At 45.2% G+C, this 7,375-nt stretch overlaps 1 protein-coding gene across 1 annotated transcript in view; it reads left to right on the top strand.

Moving 5' to 3' along the window:
• Positions 1-313: 313 nt before the first annotated feature.
• Positions 314-7,375, top strand: part of LOC133123803 (fucolectin-1-like) — a 125,245-nt gene continuing 118,183 nt past the window's right edge. The window contains exons 1-2 of the mRNA XM_061234376.1: positions 314-407; positions 784-859. The gene's annotated coding sequence lies outside the window, so the exon portion shown is untranslated. The remainder of the gene's footprint in view (positions 408-783; positions 860-7,375) is intronic.

Genomic DNA, 7,375 nt, shown 5'->3' with positions numbered 1-7,375 from the left:
CAACTAGATTAGATTATTTAGAGATTCAGGCTACCATACTTCAGCGATCATCACCTAAAGCGATTCTCGAACGGAGAGACACAGTCGACAAGTCTCTGTTCCGTACGCTGAACTACCATCGCCGTCTGCAGGTCGGGAGAGGCAGAGTTTGCGAACAGGGCGGGATCTTGTGACTCACGGACTTCCTCGACGGCGTAGTAGCGCACAGGATCAGTATATCATTATTCGTCATTGTCGAAGGTTAGAGGGAAAGAGAAGAAAGCAGACGCATTGTACGCCCATTTGCCACTCGCAGTAGCGACCAGGCTTTGCACACCGCTGAGTTTGAATGTCTGGAGACGGTGCGCGAAACGGGAAGGGCTGCTTTTCCAAAGAGGAGCTGGCTGAAGTGTCTGACGTTTCACCGGGTAAGAAAAAACATCACATTTAATACTTTAAGGGAAAAAAGTTTGTTGTCACAATACTCGCAAAGATCATGTTTGATCGCTTATTATCTGTAGTATAGAAACGTTACATTTCTGGGGATCTGCAGGGGATCTGCAGCACAGCCCTGGACTGGATCGAGCCCTACCTCTCAGGTCGCTCCTTCCAGGTTGCCTGGGCTGGTACAGTATTGACACCTCGGCCCCTTGCCACAGGAGTTCCCCAGGGCTCAGTCCTTGGCCCGCTTCATTTTTCCCTTTACACTAAATCCCTTGGCCATTATTACTGCTCATGGTTTGTCTTATCATTGCTATGCTGATGACACCAAACTGTTTTTCTCATTCTCACCATCTGACACAGGTTTCAGCCTGCATCTCTGCTTGTCTGAGTGACATCCAGAGTTGGATGGACAACCACCACCTACAGCTCAACCCAGGTAAGACAAAATGATCTTCATTTCTGCTCTAACCTCTCCCCTTCATGATTTCTCAATTTCCCTAGTGTGCCTCTCCAAGAACATTTGCGGCAGTGACCCTGTCCTGCAGATTCTTCCTATCCAACATCTGGAGAACCCCTTCGCACCCCCTCCTCGAACCAGCTCCTGGTCCAAGTGATGGTACTGTCCCACCGGGACTACTGCAACTCTCTCTTGGCTGGCCTACTGGCCTCTGCCATCAGACCTCTCCAACTCATCCAGAATGCAGCAGCTCGTCTGGTCTTCAACCTTCCCAGATGCCTCCAACATCACCCCCTGCTCACTTCCCTCCCCTGGCTGCCTATCATGGCTCGCATCAAATTAAAAGCATCAAAAAAAAAAAAGAAAAGAAAAAAGATCATCAGCCCCTACACCCCTGCCAGACCTCTCCGTCCGGCCTCCACAGGCTGCCTGGCGCCTCCCCCTCTCCGCACTTCCATCGCCCGCTCACGACTGCTGTCTGTTCTGACTCCACGGTGGTGGAACAACCTCCCCGTGGAGGTCAGAACAGCAGAGACTTCTTCAAGCGCAGACTGAAGACGCACCTCTTCTAGCTGCACCTCTCTCCTCCCCTCCCGACAATCTCTAATCAACTGTTAGCTGTTTAGCTATTCTTATTGCTGCTATGTAAGCTGTTTATTGTTGTCCCTACATGAGTGCATATTATTCTTTAGCATTGTGTTTTGTAAAACAGTTTTATAGATGTCATCGTTTGTCAGATTAATCTACAAGGCCCAAGGCCTTATCGTATCTTATTGTATTGTCAGCACTTGAAACTGTACTTCCCTCTACGGTCTTTCAGCGCACATGTCCCTGGTTATGGGTATGCATTTTGTTGTACGTCGCTCTGGATAAGAGCGCCTGCCAAATGCCAATAATGTAATGTAATGTAGGGGGGTAGTTGGGGCAGTAAGTGATGACCTCATTGCAGGGAACAGGGGCTCAGACAGGGAGGGGTGGGGCCAGACTCTGGTTTAAAACAACATCCCACAGGTGAGAAAGATCCGTGCTGTAGATCACCTTTCCCTCCTAAAAACTCTCTCACACCCAAGCCGCTTTGCAGCTTCGCCAGAGTCAATACTGGGCCCATCTGGAAACCCTTATAAAACAGTAGACAAATGAATTCCGGCCCGTATACTTTTGTTTATGTATATGCATATGGGTGTATGTATACAAATGTCTATGTATGTGTACTTGTACTGTATATATGGGTGATAATAGTTTGAAGCATAAGTACAAATACACTAATAAATATGAAATTACAAATTGGAACACCACCCAAATCAGGAGCCTTTCCGCTACACACTCTCTCCCTCTCTTTCCCCGACTTAAAAATGACCTTTAACCTTACAGAAAGTCACACTGGCCTGCACTGGATTTGGAGTGGGTTTATTTACTACATTCATTCCATTTTTTTTACAGTGAAATTTTCTATCAATGCAGTCGCAGGATATACCATTAAAACTCAAGTTCTATCTCTATGAACTGTCTAACAATGCCAATGTTTTAGCAATGATGGCTCCTTATTTTGTAACATGCGGGGAAGCAAAACAAGCTTTGGGCAGTCCCCACCTTTGATTGTTTTGGAAATCCGCATACGGCATGAATCATGGTAAAGTCAGTATGCTTTTCAGAGCAAGCATCCAGTGTACAAAACCCAGAGCAGTTTTAAGGAAACATTTTGTGGGAAGGTGCTAGGAATTATCACTGTTGTCTGTTTCCTAAACACAATATACACGCTAAAGGTTGTAGAGGCTCTCTGGAACAAGACGAGACCAGCTAAAGGTTTCTCAGAGCAGTGCAAGCAACGACTCAACCATCCATTACAATACATTCTATTTAGCAGATGCTGTTATCCCAAGCAACGTACAAAACCATGCATATAAAGGACATTTGAACATACAGAGCAGGTTGGATAAGCTACAAATCACACAGAAACCACTGTATAGCCATGAACATCATTTCCAGTACACATGGCAAATAGGCCAAGGAATTAGGACCAAGACAGTACACAGAAATACAAATGCAAATACAATATAAATACAAATACAACTGCAACTATATTAGACTACAATGTAGTTTGCATGTGCATGTGTGTTTGTGTGTGTGTGCGTGTGCATCTGCAGAGTGTCTGTGTGTTCATGCATGCCTGTGCGTGAGTGTGTGTGTGTGTGTGTGTGTGTTATAGTATCCAAAATAGACAATCGCTGTGGATGGGTTGATGATACATACATAGAGCGGGTATTGTCATTCAATCAGAAACTCAATTTTTCAAACCTTTTCATACAGCCCTCAGATGACACAAAGTAAAAAAAGAAAAGAAAAAAGCCAAAATAATGAAAGCTGGCATGTATGAATTTTGCCATCTCTCTCTCCCTCTCCATCACTCTCTCTCTCCCTCTCCATCACTCTCTCTCTCTCGCTCCCTCTCTCTCTGCTGTAATCCAGCCCAGTGAGTTGGGTGAGGCTGCACACATGCTTGTCTCCTGCTGTAATGTGTTCCTGTATAAAGATTATTTCCTTTATTTTCTAATGTGAGCCAGGAGGAATACTATTACACAGTACTGCTGGGGACTCTCACACGCACACACACACTGAGACAGGCACACACACACAACACTGAGACAGGCACACACACACACACACACACACACACACACACACACTCACACACACACAACACTGAGGCAGGCATACACACACACACACACAACACTGCGACAAGCACACACACACACACTCACTCACATACACACACAACACTGAGGAAGGCATACACACACACACACACACACACACAACACGCGCACACACTTGCATGCATGCACACACAGAGACACACACACATGCATAATCCAGACACTGTCTCTCCATAGCATTCTGCATTCTCCCCCCTGAGCACCAACATAAACACATCTGCCCCCCCCCCCCCCCATTAACCCACCACCAATGCTCCCCTACTGCCCCCTAACAAAAATGCTTTGAGCATATTACTAGCTTCTCTCCATTGGCTACCCATTACATTTCACATTGTTTTCAAAGTAGTGCTCCTCACATTTAAGGAATGGGCTTGCCCTTCCCTATCTTAAAGGTACAATAGGTAAGATTTGTGTGTTAAAACATTGTTACAAGACCATTGTAAATCCCTTCCTATCATTGAAAAAGGCTCACTGACATGTTGACTCGCCCTCTACCGGGTTTCAAAATATGCAGTGACTGGCCGGCACTCTGTACCAACACATCTATAGCTGTACAATAATTCAAGCTCATTGGTTGAAAATTGGTTCTAACTGCCACAGCCAAAGGAGTTTCAACCTCAGCGCGTTCACGGGGAAGGGGGAGGGATAAACAGTGTTGTGGTTTGAGCGTATTTGTTGCTGCAATTCCTCTCTTGACCGTTAGAACTCCTAAATGACCTATTGTACCTTTAAGGTCTTTCTTCACCCTCGTATTCCCATTGACCCCTCTCCTGTGGAATGACTTACCCGGTGAGATTCAGGGAGCACTTTGCATCTTTAAATCTAGGCTCAAAACAGATTTTTCACCCACCCTATTATGAGCAGTCAAACAGGTTGTTATGGGTCCACAGATCGGAGTAGCTTGGGTTCCGTTAACTGGTTTGTTATTTATTATTTATCTGTACTTACGTAATCGTATAAAATGTGGGCTGGAATGACTATTCTGTGTGACTATAATGACACCTGGTGGCAGTTACAGGAATTACAGTTTAAAATGGCCGGAGAGCGACAGAAAAACACACAGGAAGGGTGTGAAGATGGCGTGCATCACTATCACATTCTCGGCCGGTTTAAGGGATCAGGGATCTCCACAGGAACCAAGACTGAATTCAGGTTTCACACGTAATAGACCAGGGCTTCAAAACTCCAGTCCCGCAGAGCCCCAGTGTCTGCTTGGTTTCGCTGCGTTTCAGCAAATGCATAAAATATAGGCCTCTGTCCCCTGCTGCTTTAATTATCATTTAAAAATACTTAAGTTTCTGCCCATAGAAAATGTTCCTTGTAAAGAGCAATCGGGTGTAGTCTGTCATTGGTTAATTTTAGTATTTAGTATTACTGGCGTCCTCTGCAGGCTAAATAACGTGTTTACAACCCGGATTAACAAGGAGTAAATGGAGCATATATACTTATACTGTACATGTCTATGGGTTTGAAAGAGTTGGGCTGCACAATGAAGTAATGTGACATTTTTGTACTCCTGCGAAGTACAGGTACTAGAGATGACGGAAAACTTATATTCAAAATTAAGGATCAGAAATTAACACTGAAGTAACAATGGAACTGTACTCCTGAAATCTGCACTTGCGGCAAACGGGATACGAGAGTGAATTTGAAGCGAGAGAAGTAAAGGGACCACCTAGCGTGTCGTAGGTTCAGACGTTTGACCGTCCGTATATACTCCAGGTTAAGGCGATCCGTCAGCACAATGAAAGGCTCTTTGGCCCCCCCCAGCCAATGTCTCCACTCCCAGAGGTTGTTTAAGCAGTTTAGGCCCGGCTCCAAGTGGTTCAAAATTTAGCTGCTCGGCTTTTAACCATGAACAAATAAGATATCATACATTATCCTAATTCTAACTATATTACACATGTTACCAGTCGCTTGAGTCAAAATCGTATTCATTACTTACCCTCAGATACATCATTATTAGCCATTCCAGAGTCAAGGCTGAAGAAAAAGGGTGATCGTGCCATTTCAGTTACAGCCACTAGACTCTCGAACGGTCTCCCTCTGGTCATTAGCTGAGTCAGTTTCTTCTTTTACGACTAATCTGAGCACCCATTAAGCTTTTAATGGATTTGACTTTGTTTTATTTGATTTTTAATCTATAGATTAGCCTTTATTGGATTTTAATTAGGCTTTTCTTATTGTGTGCCTCTCCTGTGGAACAAATTGTCTGCTCATGTTCTGGGTGCAGACACTGTCAGGCTTACAACATATCCTTGTAGTCTATCCTATAGTTGAGGTGCAGGAGTGGGTGGCTTGCATAAGCTCTAGAGTTTCTGGTGGATTTAGCAGTCAGTGCTGTCACAGGATTATTGTTGGTAGTGCTGTGTTAAACTGAACCAGTCATGGTCTGGGGGTGACTGTCTCAAGCCTGCCCTCATGGCACAGTGTTTGTTTCCCTGCCACTGCCTCTGTTTCCCTGAGCTATGCTGCCATAGCCTTATTCTGCCTCTGTTCCCCTTAGCCATGCTGCCATAGCCTTATTCTGCCTCTGTTCCCCTTAGCCATGCTGCCATACCCTTATTCTGCCTCTGTATCCCTGAGCTATGCTGCCATAGCCTTATTCTGCCTCTGTTCCCCTGAGCCATGCTGCCATACCCTTATTCTGCCTCTGTTCCCCTTAGCCATTCTGCCATAGCCTTATTATGCCTCTGTTCCCCTGAGCTATGCTGCCATAGCCTTATTCTGCCTCTGTTTCCCGCAGCTATGCTGCCATAGTCTTATTCTGCCAGGGTTCTCCTTCCCGTACGTACCTCTCTCTCCTACTGTGATTGATAAATTACCTGAACCCCCTAACAATGTTACTTTCCTCTGCTCCCCACTCCCTGCACCTGCCCAGAGCTCTAGCCCACCTTTACCTCTGCTTGGACTTTTAATTAATTTGGAATTCATTCGGATGCACTAATTCATCTGTTTATTTTTACAACCATTTTTCCAAAAATACGATGTCAACTTGGGGCAGATGGGTTCCCCCTCTGAGTCAGGTTCTGCTTAAGGTTTCTTCCTGTCAGCCAGCTTTGTGACAAAGCCCCTTTGTTAAAAGCACTATGCAAATAAAAATTGATTGATTTTGGGGACACTTCAGGACATCCATCCATTATCTGAACCCGCTTATCCTGATCAGGGTTGCAGGGGGGCTGGAGCCTATCCCAGCATACATTGGGTGAAAGGCAGGAATACACCCTGGACAGGTCGCCAGTCTATCGCAGGGCACACACACCATTCACTCACTCATACCTACGGGCAATTTAGACTCTCCAATCAGCCTAACCTGCATGTCTTTGGACTGTGGGAGGAAACCCACGCAGACACTGGGAGAACATGCAAACTCCGCACAGAAAGGCCCCAGCCGACGGGGATTCGAACCCAGGACCTCCTTGCTGTGAGGCGGCAGTGCTACCCACTGCACCATCCGTGCCGCCCACTTCAGGACAGTGTTTGGGAAATCTAATGTCTAGACTTCTCTTCTTTAAAGTCTTAAACCATGCATGTGCAGTAAATCGTTTTTGAGATATTTACAGCTTTATAGGACTAGCACAAAACAGTTAGATATAATTGCCCTCTTGGGGGGCAAAGTGGAAACGGTTAATCATCTTAATGCAAAAGTGTTGAAGTAAATGGGAAATTTATTATTGAACAAACTGCAGCAAAAAACCCTGAACACATTGCGTCAGTAGTCCTATCTGTCTTGTCAGTTAGAAGCCAAATTTGTAATTTAAAGAGTTTCAGTGTATGC

Source organism: Conger conger, chromosome 1 (assembly GCF_963514075.1).
Source record: "Conger conger chromosome 1, fConCon1.1, whole genome shotgun sequence".
Lineage (NCBI taxonomy): Eukaryota > Metazoa > Chordata > Actinopteri > Anguilliformes > Congridae > Conger > Conger conger.
The sequence above is the reverse complement of the archived record's forward strand: the minus strand, read 5'-3'. Positions and strand labels throughout refer to the sequence as shown.